General features: G+C 37.7%; 1 pseudogene; it reads right to left on the reverse strand.

The window, feature by feature from the left end:
• Nucleotides 1-596: 596 nt before the first annotated feature.
• The window catches only part of LOC147789981 (uncharacterized), a 30994-nt pseudogene continuing 12892 nt past the window's right edge, over nucleotides 597-18698 (reverse strand).

An 18698-nucleotide genomic window follows, 5' to 3' on the forward strand; every position in this document is an offset into this window, starting at 1 on the left:
CCTTTATGCCCTGATTCATTCAATCCGGAACAGGAAGTCAAGAAGAAGGTCAAGCTGCGGAACCGTAGACTCAAGGAAAGAGAGTTGTAAGTGTTTTCAGGGAGAGGAAAGATCAAGCTCGTACTGATTGAACTAGGCTTCACTCCTGAACCTACTTACTCCTATTAATGAGAGTGAACTACTGAAAGGATGTTCGCTTCGCTCCCGAACTATTCTTGTGAGTTATTCTTTCACTCGGTAAATAGAATAGGTCTTTGATTGAACGAGGAGGTCTGTTTGCTCCTCTCTGTCTTAGCCTTTCTAGAGCTGTAAACAAAGACTGAAGCGAGACAAGATTCATTCTCCTCCTTAACTACTCAAATTCAACATTAATTAGACTTAACCGGACTTTATTATTCCCTGACCGGAAGGAGGTAAAGCAATTCTATTTCCTTAACCTCTCCAACTCGGTAAAGAAATTCCATTTCAGCTACTTCTCATTTACCAGTGTTTGAAAGAGTAAATGTTTGAAAGAGTAAATTCATTATAGCAGCTTCTTTGAAAGAAGAAACAAGAATGAGAGTTTACTACTACCCCGATATTCCCTTTTCCTTCTTTCATTCGGTAAACAGGAGGGAGGATTCCTCTCCCTCTCGGTCGAGCTCTTTCACCCCTCTTGAACTCGGGAAAGCGTCTTCTTCCTTCTTTCTTTCACAGTAAACTGGGGAAATATAGGTTAAAGCATCTTCTTTCTGTCCTATCCAACTCGGTTCTAAATGGGTAAGCTGGATGAGAAGCTCATTGGCCTCGTAAACGAGGTCTCTCTCATTGCTCCGCTCCTTCCCCTCTCCCTTCCGGTCGAGTTGCTCTGCTCCTTCCTGATATGAACCAAGAGACATCATTCATACAATATACTTCAATGAAGATGTGAAGAAAATGTTGTCAAAATTATCAAAAGAGGTTGCAATTCATGTCACATTGAAGAGGAATGAAGTTTGATGGTTATAAATTTTGGGTGGGTTACAATTTAGAGTAATTTAGAGTTATTGTATTTTAAGACATTTTATTTACTTTAGGTTACATTTACATAATGGCTAATTATGGTCATTAAGTATGAATGTTACAACTCTTGAAATGCCTTTAATAGTTTCATTTTGAGGCTATATAAAGCCATGGATGTTGTATTTGTAAGGTAGACTTGGAAAATATATTAAAATAAGCAGTTGTGCTTTTCTTTAGCCAATGGCTAAGTTTCTTTGCAATTCTATGTAGTTTAGATTGCATGTAGAATCATTCAAGCTAGACATGATCGATCTTGCTTGTGGAGTGATTCGAATCTCAATCAAGTGTTCTTGCCTTGAGATATTCAATCAACAAGGTAATCCGAATCTTATTCCCCTTGTATTGATTCCTTATCTTATCATTTGGTATCAGAGCTTCAGGCTCAAGATCGGATATATGTTTCCTTTGCATTTCTTCTCAATTTGATTTTTATTTATTTTTATCTTTTTAATTTTTAATCGACCCAAAGTTCAAAATTCAATATTTGCTCTATTTAAAATTTTGATAGGTGAGAATGAGAGCTTCATTTGTGTAAACGAGTGTAAAAAGAGTGGCCTAAAATTCCTTGAGCGTATACTCGTGAGAGAGTGTTGTGAGGTCCTTCGTATTTCCATAACTTATTTTTTGCAGCAAAGTTACACAAATAGATTTGAGGACGAATCCTCTTGAAGAAGTGGAGAATGATATGAACCAAGAGACATCAATCAGACAATATACTTCAATGAAGATGTGAAGAAAAGGTTGTCAAAATTATCAAAAGATGTTTCAACACATGCTACATTGAAGAAGAATGAAGTTTGATTGTTGTAAATTTTGGGTGGGTTACAATTTAGGGTAATTTAGAGTTATTGTATTTTAAGATTTTTTAGGTTACATTTACATAATGGCTCATTATGGCCATTAAGTATGAATGTTACAACTCATGGAATGCCTTTAATAGTTTCATTTTGAGGCTATATAAAACCATGTATGTTGTATTTGTAAAAAGACTTGGAAAATATAGTAAAAGAAGCATTTGTGCTTTTCTTTAGCCAATGACTAAGTTTCTTTGCAATTCTATGTAGTTTAGATTGCATGTAGAATCATTCAAGCTCGACATGATCAATCTTGCTTGTGGAGTGATTCGAATCTCAAACAAGTGTTTGAGATATTTGATCAACAAGAGTCATTCAAGCTAGACATGATCGATCTTGCTTGTGGAGTGATTCGAATCTCAATCAAGTGTTCTTGCCTTGAGATATTCGATCAACGAGGTAATTCGAATCTTACCCCCCTTGTAGTTGATTCCTTATCTTATCATTTGGTATCAGAGCTTCAGGCTCAAGATCGGATATATGTTTCCTTTGCATTTTTTTTTCAATTTGATTTTTATTTACTTTCAAGTTTTTAGATTTTAATCGACCTAGAGTTCAAAATTCAATCTTTGCTCTATTCAAAATTTTGAGAGGTGAGATTGAGAGCTTCATTTGTGTAAATGAGTGCAAACAGAGTGGCCTAAAAAAAATCCTTGAGTGTATACACATGGGAGATTGTTGTGAGGGCCTTTGTATTTTCATATCTTATGTTTTGCAGCAAAGTTTCACAAATAGATTCGAGGACAAATCCTCTTGAAGAAGTGGAGAATGATATGAACCAAGAGACATCATTCATACAATATACTTCAATGAAGATGTGAAGAAAATGTTGTCAAAATTATCAAAAGAGGTTGCAATTCATGTCACATTGAAGAGGAATGAAGTTTGATGGTTATAAATTTTGGGTGGGTTACAATTTAGAGTAATTTAGAGTTATTGTATTTTAAGACATTTTATTTACTTTAGGTTACATTTACATAATAGCTCATTATGGCCATTAAGTATGAATGTTACAACTCTTAGAATGCCTTTAGTAGTTTCATTTTGAGGCTATATAAAGCCATGTATGTTGTATTTGTAAGAAGACTTGGAAAATATTATTAAAGAAGCATTTGTGCTCTTTTTTAGCCAATGGCTAAGTTTCTTTGCAATTCTATGTAGTTTAGATTGCATGTAGAATCATTCAAGCTCAACATGATCAATCTTGCTTGTGGAGTGATTCGAATCTCAAACAAGTGTTTGAGATATTTGATCAACAAGAGTCATTCAAGCTAGACATGATCGATCTTGCTTGTGGAGTGATTCGAATCTCAATCAAGTGTTCTTGCCTTGAGATATTCAATCAACAAGGTAATCCAAATCTTATTCCCCTTGTAGTTGATTCCTTATCTTATCACTTCCCCTCTCCCTTCACTGTAAAAGAGCAATACGTCTTCCTTATTCATGAGACTGAACTACTGAAAGAATGTTCGCTTCGCGCCCTTTAGAGACTTTGATGATATTCCCTATTTTTTAGGCCATTTATTGAAAACTCGGGTTGGTTGAACTATTCTTGATCTTGACCCTTCAAACACGAACAGTAAACAAAGCCGAAAGAAGAATGAGCGTGAACAGGAACCTTCTTTCACGGATCTTTCTCCTTAATGAGACCTCACTCCTCTCCTTTACAATCGAGCCACTTTCGCTCCATAACCTATACTGAAGCTGAACCTTCTTGATCGAGGTAGGAAGGAAAGACTCAACCTGTCCCTTCTTTCACTCTTTTACGGGGTAACATAGAATGGAAAGATTAATTCGAGTGAAGACGAAACAAGAAGAAATGAATTAGCAGCTTTGAAAGACTAAACTCCTTAACCTTTATTTCCTTAGCTACTTCCTGAATCTATCCAACTCGTCTTCTTCCTTCACCGGAACCGGAAGTCAAGACTCAACATTCATTATCTATCCTGAACTCCGGAACAGTAAGAAAAGAAGCAAGCTTCTTTCCCTGAACCGAAACTACTTGATTGATGGAACGGTAAACTAAGAAAATGAATGAGACAGATTGAACTCGGTAAAGCTATTTGATTTATGGTCTCGTTGCTTTGCTCCTCTCCTGCCTGTAAGAAAGATGAATGAGACTGAACTACTTAATTAGCTTACCTTCACCTATGTTACCGAGAAAAAGAGATAGTCAAGGGAGAGGAAATTCCTTGCAGCTCATGAACCTATCCTGACGAGAAGAGTAAGGAAAAGAAAAGAGAATTGATTGCTTGAAGAAGAAAATGAAACATTAATGATGGGAGAAGAATGAGAATGAAACATTCATTGGACCTCACTCCTCTCGTTATGGTTCGAGCCGCTTTCACTCGTTCGCCTCGTAAACTCGGTCTCACAGCTTTCGCTCCTTTACCTTTCTAAAGAATAAGGAGACTGACTCAACCTCCTTTTCCTGAACCGGAACCAGACTGAGCTCGGTCGCTGCAGCTAATTAATTTACCCTCCCTGAACGGTAAACAAAGCCGAAACAAAAGATGAATGAGAGTGAACTGTCAGACTCATTATCCTAATCCTACTGATTGAACTCATGAGACTTCCTGATAAGATAAGGAATCACTACAAGGGGAGTAAGAATCGGATTACCTTGTTGATCGAATATCTTAAGGCAAGAACATTGTTTGAGATTCGAATCACTCCAGAAGCAAGATCGATCATGTCTAGCTTCAATGATTCTTGTTGATCAAATATCTCAAGACAAGAACACTTGATTGAGATTCGAATCACTCCACAAGCAAGATTGATCATGTCGAGCTTGAATGATTCTACATGCAACCTAAACTACATAGAATTGCAAAGAAACTTAGCCATTGGCTAAAGAAGAGCACAAATGCTTCTTTTACTATATTTTCCAAGCCTCCTTACAAATACAACATACATGACTTTATATAGCCTCAAAATGAAACTGAAACTATTAAAGGGCATTCCAAGAGTTAGTAACATTCATACTTAATTGTCATAATTAACCATTATGTAATTGTCATCTCAAATAAAAATAAAAATTCTTAAAATACATTAATGAAATTGATATGAACCAAGAGACATAAATCATACAATATACTTCAATGAAGATGTTAAGAAAAGGTTGTCAAAATTATCAAAAGATGTTTCAACTCATGCTACATTGAAGAAGAATGAAGTTTGATTGTTGTAAATTTTGGGTGGGTTACAATTTAGAGTAATTTAGAGTTAAGATTTTTTAGGTTACATTTACATAATAGCTCATTATGGCCATTAAGTATGAATGTTACAACTCTTAGAATGCCTTTAGTAGTTTCATTTTGAGGCTATATAAAGCCATGTATGTTGTATTTGTAAGAAGACTTGGAAAATATTATTAAAGAAGCATTTGTGCTCTTTTTTAGCCAATGGCTAAGTTTCTTTGCAATTCTATGTAGTTTAGATTGCATGTAGAATCATTCAAGCTCGACATGATCAATCTTGCTTGTGGAGTGATTCGAATCTCAAACAAGTGTTTGAGATATTTGATCAACAAGAGTCATTCAAGCTAGACATGATCGATCTTGCTTGTGGAGTGATTCGAATCTCAATCAAGTGTTCTTGCCTTGAGATATTCGATCAACAAGGTAATCCGAATCTTATTCCCCTTGTAGTTGATTCCTTAACTTATCATTTGGTATCAGAGCTTTAGGCTCAAGATCGGATATATGTTTCCTTTGCGTTTCTTCTCAGTTTGATTTTTATTTATTTTTATCTTTTTTAGTTTTTAATCGACCCGGAGTTCAAAATTCAATCTTTGCTCTATTTACAATTTTGAGAGGTGAGAATGAGAGCTTCATTTGTGTAAACGTTTGTAAAAAGAGTGGCCTAAAATTCGATGAGTCTATACTCGTGAGAGAGTGTTGTGAGGTCCTTCGTATTTCCATAACTTATTTTTTGCAGCAAAGTTTCACAAATAGATTTGAGGACGAATCCTCTTGAAGAAGTGGAGAATGATATGAACCAAGAGACATCAATCATAACATATGTTTCAATGAAGATGTGAAGAAAATATTGTTGAAATTATCAAAAGATATTTCAATTCATGCCACATTGAAGAAGAATGAAGTTTCATGTCATAAATTTTAGGTGGATTACAATTTAGAGTTATTGTATTTCATTAATGTATTTTAAGACTATTTATTTACTTTAGGTTACATTTACATAATGGCTAATTCTGGTCATTAAGTATGAATGTTACAACTTTTGGTATGCCTTTAATAGTTTCATTTTGAGGCTATATAAAGCCATGTACGTTGTATTTGTAAGTAGACTTGGAAAATATAGTAAAAGAAGCATTTGTGCTTTTCTTTAGCCAATGACTAAGTTTCTTTGCAATTCTATGTAGTTTAGATTGCATGTAGAATCATTCAAGCTCGACATGATCAATCTTGCTTGTGGAGTGATTCGAATCTCAAACAAGTGTTTGAGATATTTGATCAACAAGAATCATTCAAGCTAGACATGATCGATCTTGCTTGTGGAGTGATTCGAATCTCAGACAATATTCTTGCCTTGAGATTTTCGATCAACAAAGTAATCCGAATCTTATTCTCCTTGTATTGATTCCTTATCTTATCAGAAATACAATGACTCTAAATTGTAATCCACCCAAAATTTATAACAATCAAACTTCATTCTTCTTCAATGTGGCATGAATTGAAACATCTTTTGATAATTTTGACGACCTTTTCTTCACATCTTCATTTAAGTATATTGTATGATTGATGTCTCTTGGTTCATATCACTTCCCTGAGCTACTTCCTTCACGTCTATTCCCTGAACCTATTTGAACTGTAATAAAAGAAGACTCAACTCAAGCAAGATGAATTCATTCGACTTAACCCCTTGTTCCATGTGAGTTATTCAACCACTGTAAACTAAGAAAATATAAGAGAAGGGGCTGAACCTTATACTCTATTATTACCTGATGAGGGTAAACAGGCCGAGAATTAGCTGCTTGACAGTCGAGCTACTTACTCATGAACATCTCCAACAAAGGAAACACTAGTCAAACACTCGGTAAAGCATATTCAGTAGCTCTCTTTTCTTGACCCTATTATGCCTATGGATTCTTTCTTTTCTCCTGTCTTCACCTTTTCCTGATTGAACTAGGTAAGTAAAGCATATGAAATTCATTCGTTTTCTTTTCTTTCACTGTAACCTCATGAACCGGATTGGATTGAACTCTTTCACTAGGTAAAGCAGCTGGCTGAGATTCCCTTATTTTATTGTATTGGTCTCGTTGCTCTGCTCCTTCGCCTATCAGTCTCATTGCAGAGCTCCTTTTCCTATTTATGATTGAACTGTAACCTCGTTCTCTTTTCTTTCTTCTCCTTCACTTTGGGAACTCTCCCTGCCTGACCAGTAACCAAGGGCAAGCGAAACTCCTTATTCGTTCGACTTAACCGATATGACCTTCAAACACTCTGAGACTCTCCTGTCAAGAAGAAAGCAAGAGTTGTAGAACTGAACTCCGGTCCTACACCTATCGGTCTCATGGCCCTTGCTTAACTTAACTCCTTGTGCTGTGCGGTTATTTATTGTGAGTTATTCTTTCACAGTAAAGAAGGGAAATAGGCAGGTTGGATGATCCACTCCCGAACCGATATGACCTTCTTCCTTCCTTCCCGGATTGAACTGTAAACTAAGCCGAAAGAGAGTGACGGAATGGAACTCATTCACTTGTTCACCTCTCCCTATTAAATCATTTCCCGAGGTAAAGCCGCTGCAGCTAATTCATTTACTCGACTGTAAACAAGGGAAAGCCTCTACTAAAGATGAATGAAAGTTTACGGAACTTGCTTTCTTTCACTCTTTTAGGCTGGATGAGAGAGAAAGTGTTTTGTTTCATTGAAAGACTCAACGGCAAGATGCATGAGAGTTTACGGGACAGGCAGGGTTGGAAGGAACGGAACAGGCTTGGTTGGAAGGAATTGAACAGGCTTGGTTTGAAGGAATGGAACAGGCTTGGTTGGAAGGAACAGGCAGGCAGTAAAACTCAACTCTCAATTCATTAGAGTGAACTGGCAACTCAACTCTTTATTCATTAGAGTTTACGAAACAGGCTGGGTTAGAAGGATAGAGTAAGTAAAGAAGCTAGCTCCTTAAAGAAAGATAACTCCTTCCCTCCCCCCTAAGAGAGATAACTAACTCCTGCCCCCCTTGTACGATATTTATTCGCTTCTTGACCAGTAAACTAAGGCTCAACTCAAGACTGAACTCAAGCAAGATTGATGGATTCTTTCCCTTCTCTTTCTCCTCTCTCTACTGCCCACTTACTCCTGAACCTTTTCCTTCTTGACTAGTAAGCTTAGACTGAAGCAGGATGAATTCTTTAATTGATCTTGATCCTCTGCCTACTCCTACTCTACTTACTCCTTTGCCTCTACTCACTTCCCTTCCCTATACCTATTCCTTCTTTCACTCTTTGATTCTCCTCCTATAAACAAACAAGGGTTGACCTATTCAAAGACTCGGTCTCGGTAAAGCAGCTAGTTAATTTCCTATCCTGCCTGCCTGTAAGTAAGAAAGAAAGATGCATGATCAATAACTACTGAACCAGAACCGGAACCTACCTTTAGAGTTCTCCTTAACTATTAAACCTATTGATTGATTCTTTCTCTGGAACCTGATTTAACAGATCTTTCTCCTGAACCAATATTACAATCAATTATTGTGTGTAAGTTATTCTTGAACTGTAAAGAAAGGGGAGTCCATTCATTAGCATTACCTATTTCCCTGATTTATTAACCGTCACCTCGGCTTCTTGATCTCCTTCACTCGCATATTCAATGCTTCTTGCTTGAACTCTTTTCTTCTCCCTATTTATGAATGAACAGTAAAAGAAGAAGAAAGACTCATTCGACTGAACCTTCTTTAACTGTAAACTCCGATTCCTATTCCTAATTTCACTTAGTCTTTCACAAGGGCCGAAAGAGGAATTCTCCTTAACTCCTTGCCTTGTTCCGTTATTCTCTCTTCTATTGAAGTGATTGTTCGAGGCAAACTCCTGCCTGCCCTTGATCGAGGCAAACTCCTGCCTGCCCTTGATTGAACTCGGGAAAGACTATTCTTTCTCTGATCCTTGATTGAACTCGGGCTGGGCTGGCTGGCTGGTTGAACTATCTCTATTCTTGTCGGCTCGGTAAAGGGTATTCTTGATTCGTCACCTATTTATGAACTGTAAACTAAGTAAACTAAGACTCAACTCCTTTCCTTATTAAGGAGATTGATTTCACTCTTTCACAAGGTAATAAGGTAAAGCAGCTGGATGAGAAAGAAGTGAGAAGAAGGTCTTTATCCTGAACCTCTCCCCGATTTCACTCCTCTGCCTATGGGTTCGAGTGGCTTCATCTCTCCTTCACCTTTTCCTGATGTAACTGTAAAGGAAGACTCAAGATTCATTCTCCTACCTACTACTACTTCCCTTCAAACACTCTGTCTTGAATAAGGTAAAGAAAGCGGCTGGGCTGGCTGAAAGGTCAAGCTCATCATTCACCTCTCCCTGATTTCACTCCTCTCCCGTAAGGTTTCGTAGCTTCGCTTATTCGCCTCTACACCTCGGGCTCACAATTCCATTGCCTTCAAAAGCGGGTTGGTTACAGTTACTTCCTCTATGTCTTAGCCTTTCAAACACTGACTCTCCCTCCTGTAAGAAAGATGAATGATCATGAACCTCTCCAACTATCAGTCTGCTTCTCTCCTACACCTGAACAGACTTACCTTCCCTGATTTCACGAGGTAAATAGGTTCAGTAGCTAATTCATTTACTCGACTGTAAACAAGGGTTGAACTAAAGATCTTTCTCTTTGCTTTCTGCTTTCAAGACTCAACCAAAAACCTTTTTTTGAACCTGAATCGTCCCTATGTTTTTAGGCCATTGAACTAGGGTAGGGAAAGCCGCTTCTCTCCTTCAATCCTTCTTGAACTGTATAGAAGTGACCTCACTCCTCTCCCTACCGGTCGAGCTGTTTCACTCCTCTCGCTATGGTTCTCGTGGCTTCGTTCCTCTCCTTTCCAATCGAGTGGCTTCGCTCCTTTTCTTTTCCGATATTCCCTGAGCTATTGGAACTGATAAGATAAGGAATCAATACAAGGGGAATAAGATTCAAATTACCTTGTTGATCGAATATCTCAAGGCAAGAGCATTGTCTGAGATTCGAATCACTCCACAAGAAAGATCGATCATGTCTAGCTTGAATGATTCTTGTTGATCAAATATCTCAAAGCAAGAACACTTGTTTGAGATTCGAATCACTCCACAAGCAAGATTTATCATGTCGAGCTTGAATGATTCTACATGCAACCTAAACTACATAGAATTGCAAAGAAACTTAGCCATTGGCTAAAGAAAAGCACAAATGCTTCTTTTACTATATTTTCCAAGTCTGCTTACAAATACAACATATAAGGCTTTATATAGCCTCAAAATGAAACTATTAAAGGCATTCCAAGAGTTGTAACATTCATACTTAATGACCATAATTAGCCATTATGTAATTGTAACCTAAAGTAAATAAAAACTCTTAAACTACATTAATGAAATACAATAACTCTAAATTGTAATCCACCCAAAATTTATCACATAAAACTTCATTCTTCTTCAATGTGGAATGAATTGAAATATCTTTTGATGATTTCAACAATATTTTCTTCACATCTTCATTGAAGCATATTGTATGATTGATGTCTCTTGGTTCATATCAAGTACGGTTCAAGAATAAATAGGTGATTGAGTGACGGAGTTAAGCTAATGAATTGACTCCCCCTTCTTTGTTCCGGGTCAGGTTCCTTCCTTCTGTCATGAATTGACTCTCCTGTAAAGCTGCTAATTCATTTCTTCTTTCATTCTATAAATAAAGGTGAAGAAGCTCAGGGAAGGGAATTCTTTCGTTTTCACTCTCATCTTGTCTTGCTTTACCGACAGACAGGTGTTCAGGAGTGAATGAGCTTGGCCTTGTTCAATCAGGGAGAGGAGGGAAATCCGGGTTCAGGGGAAGGAGCTAGGTTCAGGGAATATCGGTGCAGGGGATGTCACTTCTCTTTCTTGACTTCCTTAATGCAATAACTTCTAGTCATGGTTTCATTCAGTAGCTCCGGCAATGGAATTGTTTTACCCGACTAAAATGGCCAATAGGGAATATCGGGGCCAGAAGTAGCTTAGGGAATTGTTCATTTGCTTCTCTGTCTTTCCTTCCTGTTTCGGAGAAAGAAGAGAAAGAGGTTACGGTCGGAGTTTAGTTCGTTCATTCGCTTCTCTTTCCTTTCATTTCCTGTAAGGGATAGTCAAAGGTTTAAGGTTTCGGCTTTCCTGACTCACTCGAATAAGCAGAAAGATCAGATCAAGAGTTTACAGTTCTCGAATAAGCAGAAAGATCAGATCAAGAGTTTACAGTTCTCGAATAAGCAGAAAGATCAGATCAAGAGTTTACAGTTCGAGAATAAATAGGTGATTGAGCAGGGAAGGAAGAAGAAGAAGAAGAAAAGGTTCCGCAGCACTTAAGTAAACACTATGAAGCAGCTCGACTCGAAAAGGGAGGATTTTAGTCTACTCCCCGGAAATAAGGAAAGGGAATCTCGGAAAAGAAGAAGGAGTTAAGGAGAAAGAAGAAAGAAATCAATAGGTTCAGTAGTGATTGAGTTTACGGAATAGGTTCTGGATCAAGAATCTATAGGTTCAGGAAGGCAATGGAATAGCTTTACTGAGTTTACCTCAATAAATAAGGGAAGGATAGATAGGTTCCGGAGTGTTTGAAGGTGTAGGGGAATGAGTGAACGAAGGTAGAGGGGAAGGAAGAAGACGAACGAGTTGGATAGGTGAAGGAAGTAGCTAAGGGAAAGGAGTTTAGTCTTGAAAAGCAGCGTCTTCATTTCTTCTTCTTTCATCTTCACGATCATTAATCTTTCTATTCTCTGTTACCTCGTCGTAAAAGAGTTCAAGAAGTAGGATCAGTCTAATGAGTTCAGTAGGAGCTTGAGGTTGAGTCTGACAGTGAACTTGAATGAATCAATAATTAGTCTTTTTTCAATCAAGAAATAGAGTATAAGGTCCGGGAATATAAAGAAATAGTGTTTTATTGTATTTCTATTTGTTGTTAGATTGTTAGACGTCATGAGATGGGAGTCGCTTGCTTTACCTTCCTTTAATGTAAATGTTGTAGTTTGTCTTTCTCGTCACGTTGGGCTTTACCCACCCCTTCCTGCTTGTAATGATTATCTTGTTGTTGTTGTCTTCGTCAGGGGAGTGGAGTAGCTTTACTGCTGCCTGCCTTTAATGTAAATGTTGTTGTTTGTTTTGCTCATGACTAGGTGTTGGGCTTTACCTACCCACCGCTGCCTGCCTGTAATTCATATGTTGTTGTTTGTCTTGCTTTCTAGGTTCATGAGTTTGTTTACCTTTCTTTCCCGTAATTCATGTTGTTCTTGTCTTGGTTGCTTGCTCGTCAGGTGAATGAGCTTACCTTTGCTTTCCGCTTACCTTTGCTTTCCTGTAATTAAACTAATGTTGTTGTTTGTCTTGCTTTCTCGTCACGTTGGGTTAGCTGGGCCTTCCTGTATGTAATGAATGTAAATGTTGTTGTCTTGCTAGAGGTTAATGAGCAGCTTGAGCTTGACCTTCTTTCCTGTAATTAATTCATCTTGTTGTCTTGCTTTCTCTTCGGTTACTTGTCTTGCTTTAGAAGATTGAATGAATAAGTAGTTTCGTCTTTCCTCTCCCTATATTATTCTAACACAGTAAAGGACGGACAGGTGATTGAATCTTGTCTGGCTTTCCTCTTTCCTTGTTCAATCAGGGAAGGTCGTAGAGTAAGCCAGGTTAAGGAGACTGAGTTCAATAAGGATAATTCATAAGGAGTCTCCTTTCTTTCTTTCCTTTTATTCAAAACTGTAAAATCGACTCATTCATCTTTCTTTGTGCAATCAGGTAATAGTAATAATATCGAGTCTGCCGGGTATAAGGTTCCGGGAAAGAAGTAGGAGCTTGAGGATTGAATGAAGTAGCTCAGAGCATAGAGGTGAGGGAGTGAAACCCTTGGAGGGGCGGGCAGGAGCAGAGAAAGAATAAGTAGTCTTTACTTACCTTGTTCAATCAGGTTCGGGAGTAACTCTCCTGTCAAGTCTGTCTTTACTTACCTTTTAGTCTTTCCTGTAAGTAAAGGAATAAGAAGAAGAAAGGATAGGTTACGGAGTTCAGTAGCTAAGAAGAATGAATGAATCGGAGCGAAGACACACACTGATAGTGGTTCCAGGTCAGGTTCAGTAGTTCAGGATAATTTCGTAATCTTGCTTTCGTCTTTCGTTTCAGCTTTACTTGTTCAAGGATAGATAGGATCATGAGCTTACCTTTACTTCCTGGTAAGTCTCAAGAACCAATGAGACCTTGTTGTAGAGGTGAAGAATTGAATAGGAACTAAAATAAGGGGTTTGAGACCTTCTTCTAGCTTTCCCTCGTTCTCGAATAGTTAAATCCTTGTTGGAGAGGTTCATGAGTTCCATCGGTCTCATTCAGCTTTAAGTCTTTCCCTTGACGAACTGTAAACAAGGTTCAGTAGCTTCTCTTAACTTCAAGTTACGGATTGAACTGTAAAAGATAGGGTCAGGGAATAGGGGTTTCGTCTTTCCTTCCTTAAATCCTAATATCCTCTTTCGTTTCGTCTTCACAGGAGAGCAAATTCATTAGCTGCTTTACCAATAGAATAGGTTCAAGAAGGAATAGGTGAAGGAGATAAGCTGATAGGTTCACAGTCTAATTCATCTTTAGTTGAGGATTGACTTCCTGTTGAGGATTGACTTGTTCAAGAAAGAGGGAAATTAGGGACAGGGGAAGGAGTTGTTGAGGCTGACGAATCTTTAGTTCAGTCTTTACAGTGAGTTGAGTGAAGGAAGGTTCGTTCAGTTCGTAAGTAAATAAACTCGTCAGTCTTGAAAGCAGAAGAAAGAAGCCCCGCATTCTCTTCTATCCTTTCTTTGTCTTTTACCGCTGAGTGATTGAAAAGAGAAAAGAGACCCATAAGGAGAGTGAGTAGTGAAGTCTAGAGAGAGTACTTAAGTCTAGATAGAGTAGTTAGTTAAGTCGAATGAAGCAATAGGTTACGGAGTGAACGAGAATGAATAAGGAGGTTTTTTCTTACAGTTAGTGAAAGAATAGTGTTTCCCTTGAATGAAATCAGGGAGGACAGTAAATTCATTAGCAGCTTGACCTCCCGAAATAAGGGAAGAAGAAGGATAGGAAAAGGAGACAAAACCAAAGCTAAGGCACGGCCAGACCGAGAAGAAAGAAGACTGAGGAAAATAGCTGCTTTTTATTTGAGGAACCCTTTTACAGTTAAAGAATAGAAATGAAATCTGGTTCAGGGGCGAAGAAATGAAACTGTACCCGGTTCAGGGGCAAGGGAAAGAGTTCGTTCACGCTCATTCATCTTTCGTCTTTCTCTTTATTACCAAGTTCAATAAAAGAGATAGTTCAACCCGAGTTCTATAGTTCAAGAAGTAGGATCAGTCTAATTGTCTTGCTTCAGTCTTTCCTAACTGTTCAGGGGCGAAGGGAAGAGAGGTTTCTCCGGTGAAGTAGCCCAGGAAATAGAGGTTCAGTCGAATTCATTAATGTTGAGTCTCCCTTCTTTCAAAGATTGTAAAAAAGGTCATATCGGTGTTCAGTAGCTCTTTGTCTGTTTCTTCTTCTTTGATTTACTATTCAGCCAGTATAGGATAAGAAGGGATAGGTTACGGAGTTCAAGAAGGATTGAATGAATTTACTCGACTGTAAAGCAACTGAGCTAAAGCTAAGTCATTTCTTCTTTCATTCTCAATAGGTTCAGGCAATGAAATTGTGAAACCGAGTTGGAGAGGGGTGAAAGAGCTCGACCAAACCGAGTTTACGAGGTGAAGGGGAAGGTTCTTCTCATCCATCCTATGTTACAGAGTTCAATGACCTCAAAAATAGATAGGGAAGTCAAAGGTTTTTGCTTGAGTCTTTCAATTCTCTTTTCTTTACTCGACTGTCTGCTAATTCATCTTGTCTTCGTCTTGACTTCCTTACTTCAGGATCATGCCTCTTTCTTGTCTTGCTTTCGGACTGACTTTCTTACTTCAGGGAGAGGTGACGGTGAAGTAGCTCTCGGTTCTGGTTCCGGATTGAATCGAAATTGACTCGACTGTCAAGGTGATTGAGCTGATCTTTCTTTCTCTATCTAAAGAGGTTCCGGTTTGAGTTTCAATCTTTCAACACTATAGGTTCCCTCTTATGCAGCTTCTTTTCCTATTTATTCAAACACAGTAAAGGGGAGAGGAGAGAATCTTTCATTGAGTCTGAACTTTCATGAATCTTTAGTCTTTTTTCAATCAAGAAATAGAGTATAAGGTGTAGGCAAGCAATGGAATAGAGCTTTCGGATTTCATGAGTGAAAGAAGTAGGAGCTTTCGGATTTCATGAAGTAGCGAAGGGAATAGGGGTTCAGGAGTTCAACCCGAGTTCAATAAGGGAAGGTAATATCTATCGGTGAGGGAGCGAAAGCTATGAGACCCGTAGGGCGAAGGCTCAGGAATTGTGAGACCAAGAGGGAGAAGAGTGAAAGAAGGTTCCTGATATGAACCAAGAGACATCAATCATACAATATACTTCAATGAAGATGTGAAGAAAATGTTGTCAAAATTATCAAGCAATTCATGCCACATTGAAGAGGAATGAAGTTTGATGGTAATAAATCTTGGGCGGGTTACAATTTAGAGTAATTGTATTTCATTATTGTATTTTAAGACTTTTAATTTACTTTAGGTTACAATTACATAATGGTTAATTATGACCATAAAGTATGAATGTTACAACTCTTGGAATACCTTTAATAGTTTCATCGTTGAGGTTATATTTAGCCTTAATAGTTTCATCTTAAATAATTCTTGTTGATCAAATATCTCAAACACTTGTTTGAGATTCGAATCACTCCACAAGCAAGATTGATCATGTCGAGCTTGAATGATTCTACATGCAACCTAAACTATATAGAATTGCAAAGAAACTTAGCCATTGGCTAAAGAAAACACAAATGCTTCTTTTACTATATTTTCCAAGTCTACCTACAAATACAACATACATGGCTTTATATAGCCTCAAAATGAAACTAAATGAAACTATTAAAGGCATCCAAAAGTTGTAACATTCATACTTAATGACCATAATTAGCCATTATGTAAATGTAACCTAAAGTAAATAAAATGTCTTAAAATACAATAACTCTAAATTACTCTAAACTGTAACCCACCCAAAATTTGTAACAATCAAACTTCATTCTTCTTCAATATGGCATGAATTGAAACATCTTTTGATAATTTCAACAATATTTTCTTCAGATCTTCATTGAAGTACATTGTATGATTGATGTCTCTTGGTTCATATCAAAGAGGCTTGGCAAAGCAATCAGCAGAGGAAGAGGAAGTTGTGATCTCAATATAGGGATCCTTTGTTGGGATTCGGTAAGGGAATGGTTGCAATTCTATTGTTGAATAGAGTTATTTCCTCGTAACGGGAATAGAGACACCTTGTAGCTTAGATAGATCGGTAAAGGGGAATTCAATATGTCGGAATAGAATTAGAATGAACGTTTATCTTCATTCGCTGGATGTTCGAATGGGGTTGTCTCATGGGGAAGAGTTTGCAGCTTTTGAATTGGAAGAAAATCTAATGAGTCTAAATTCATCTAGTAGAAGCAAAAGAGTAAGAGTATCGAATCATTTCTTCAATTGGATCTTGGTCTATTCTATTTGGGTTCCTTTTTCTCAGAATAAATTGAATTGATTGCCTCTGAGCAGCGCATTCCCTGATCGGAGAAAAGAAAGGGATGTCCGTCTTAGGTAAGAAGACTAGCTTTCCCTATCGAGCGAGAAAAAGAGATTATTTGACTCAATAGAGACTCTAACTAAAAAAGGGGAAGGAAGATTAGACATAGCATCTCGATCCCTCTTCTGAAAAGCACAAAACGAAAGATCAGGCATCTATCAATTTCTTTCCATCCTCTTTGTCGAGACGTAGCATGTCTGCAAGGGTCGTTCCCGATCGATTCAGCCTCAGAAGATTCGTCAAAGCAAGCCATTATGCGTAAACATATTATCATTGATAGCATCAAGTAGTAAACTAAACATTTGACACTAGGGGTTTGACCATACATGCAAACACAACAAAGAAAAGAAAGACAGAACGCATAGGAGTAGATCTCCACCAAACAAAGCAAAATCAGACCGTAGATGAAAACACACTACTTTGCGTTTCTAGACAGACAAATGAAATGACTTAATGGAAATCCTAGGATGACCTCTCATCTATGCCCGTTCTCTTGCAGTATGTCTTTGGATGGAGTATCTTTGTTGATACAATTTTAGAACAAAGACCGCTCATGGTAGTTAATTGTCTTTGGATGGAGTATCTTTGTTGATACAATTTTAGAACAAAGACCGCTCATGGTAGTTGATTTTTTCACAAAATGAATATGAATAAGTAAGGCAAAGATAATTATGAGCCGTCAATTTCCTAAAATCCCATATTTGGGTTCCATGATCGAAGGAGTGCAAACTTTTTTTCATAAAAACTTCGACGAAGAAAGGCCATTGGTTTTCAAATCAGTGGATAGCTCAACCACGAGGAATGGGTTGTGCTCTACTAGTTATCGAAGTTCTATTACAAGCCTGCAGTATAGCTAATTAATTATTTTTTTCAAAATCCAATTTGTTCAATTCCCAGAATTCCTCACATCTTGCATGAACCCTCATTCCTGGAGTATAAAAAACGACTTGAATTTCATTATCGATTACCAGATCAAGAGAATTATCTTGACCATTGTTTTGACTTATCTCCTTTAACCTTAGATACGGTTGCTTCTTTAAGTCAAGAACTTTTTGGTATCACTGATTTTCAAACTACTACGGTGTTGGGTCCTCCGTCATTGGGTTTCAATTCAATTCTTCCTAGTCAAGTGATTGATGTAATCTTTCATTATAACAAGAATTTCGTATCTTTGTTGTGACCATCTTTGGTCTTGCTTGTTCTGTATGGTATAACGTTGTACCAGGCAACCAGTATAAACTGCCAATTCGGAACCCCATCTTTAACAAAGACCCATGTGATCTGGTATAGAGCCCCCTTTTTCAAGGTTTTGGATTAGTTACACCTAACGACGTTTCAGCATTGGTACTCTCAACCTTTAAGCATCAGTTTCCTTTTTCTGAGATAACAAACAATTAATGCTAGTGGCCCCGAGCTGCAGGCTGTTAGTTTAGGTCTGATGGCATCCTTATTAGTAATAACAGGTAATCTGCCACCACGATTTTTATAAGAAAGAGTATTCTCGGAGTCGTTTTGGTTATACAATTTTGGGTGGGTCTTGTTTGAATGGTTTCTTTACATATTCGGGATCAGTCCTTTGAGCAAACTCAGGGAGGGAGATGAGTCACTTTGTAACTTAGTGATTTTTGAGAAAGAAGAAAATGCAAAATCTAATTCGATTCTATTTGCATTTTGGATTCTATTATTCATACATTGTTTTGGAAATTGACATCTCAGAAGAGATACGACATCATGCTACGAGTTATTCGAGTCATCCACTCTGGTATAAATTGAGTGGAAATGGGACAAGTCTCATGAAAATGAGAGATTTCTTGCATTGTCCAGACTATAAGAAAAAGCTATGAATGTCTGTGATTCAGGCAAATCCCTCGGGGAACAATTCTTTTGTATACAATTTCAATGATGAAACAAGGTTGAATATACTATTTATT

The sequence above is a fragment of the Cucurbita pepo genome, chromosome 12 (assembly GCF_057944985.1).
Source record: "Cucurbita pepo subsp. pepo isolate OVF chromosome 12, ASM5794498v1, whole genome shotgun sequence".
In the NCBI taxonomy this organism is placed as follows: Eukaryota; Viridiplantae; Streptophyta; class Magnoliopsida; order Cucurbitales; family Cucurbitaceae; genus Cucurbita; species Cucurbita pepo.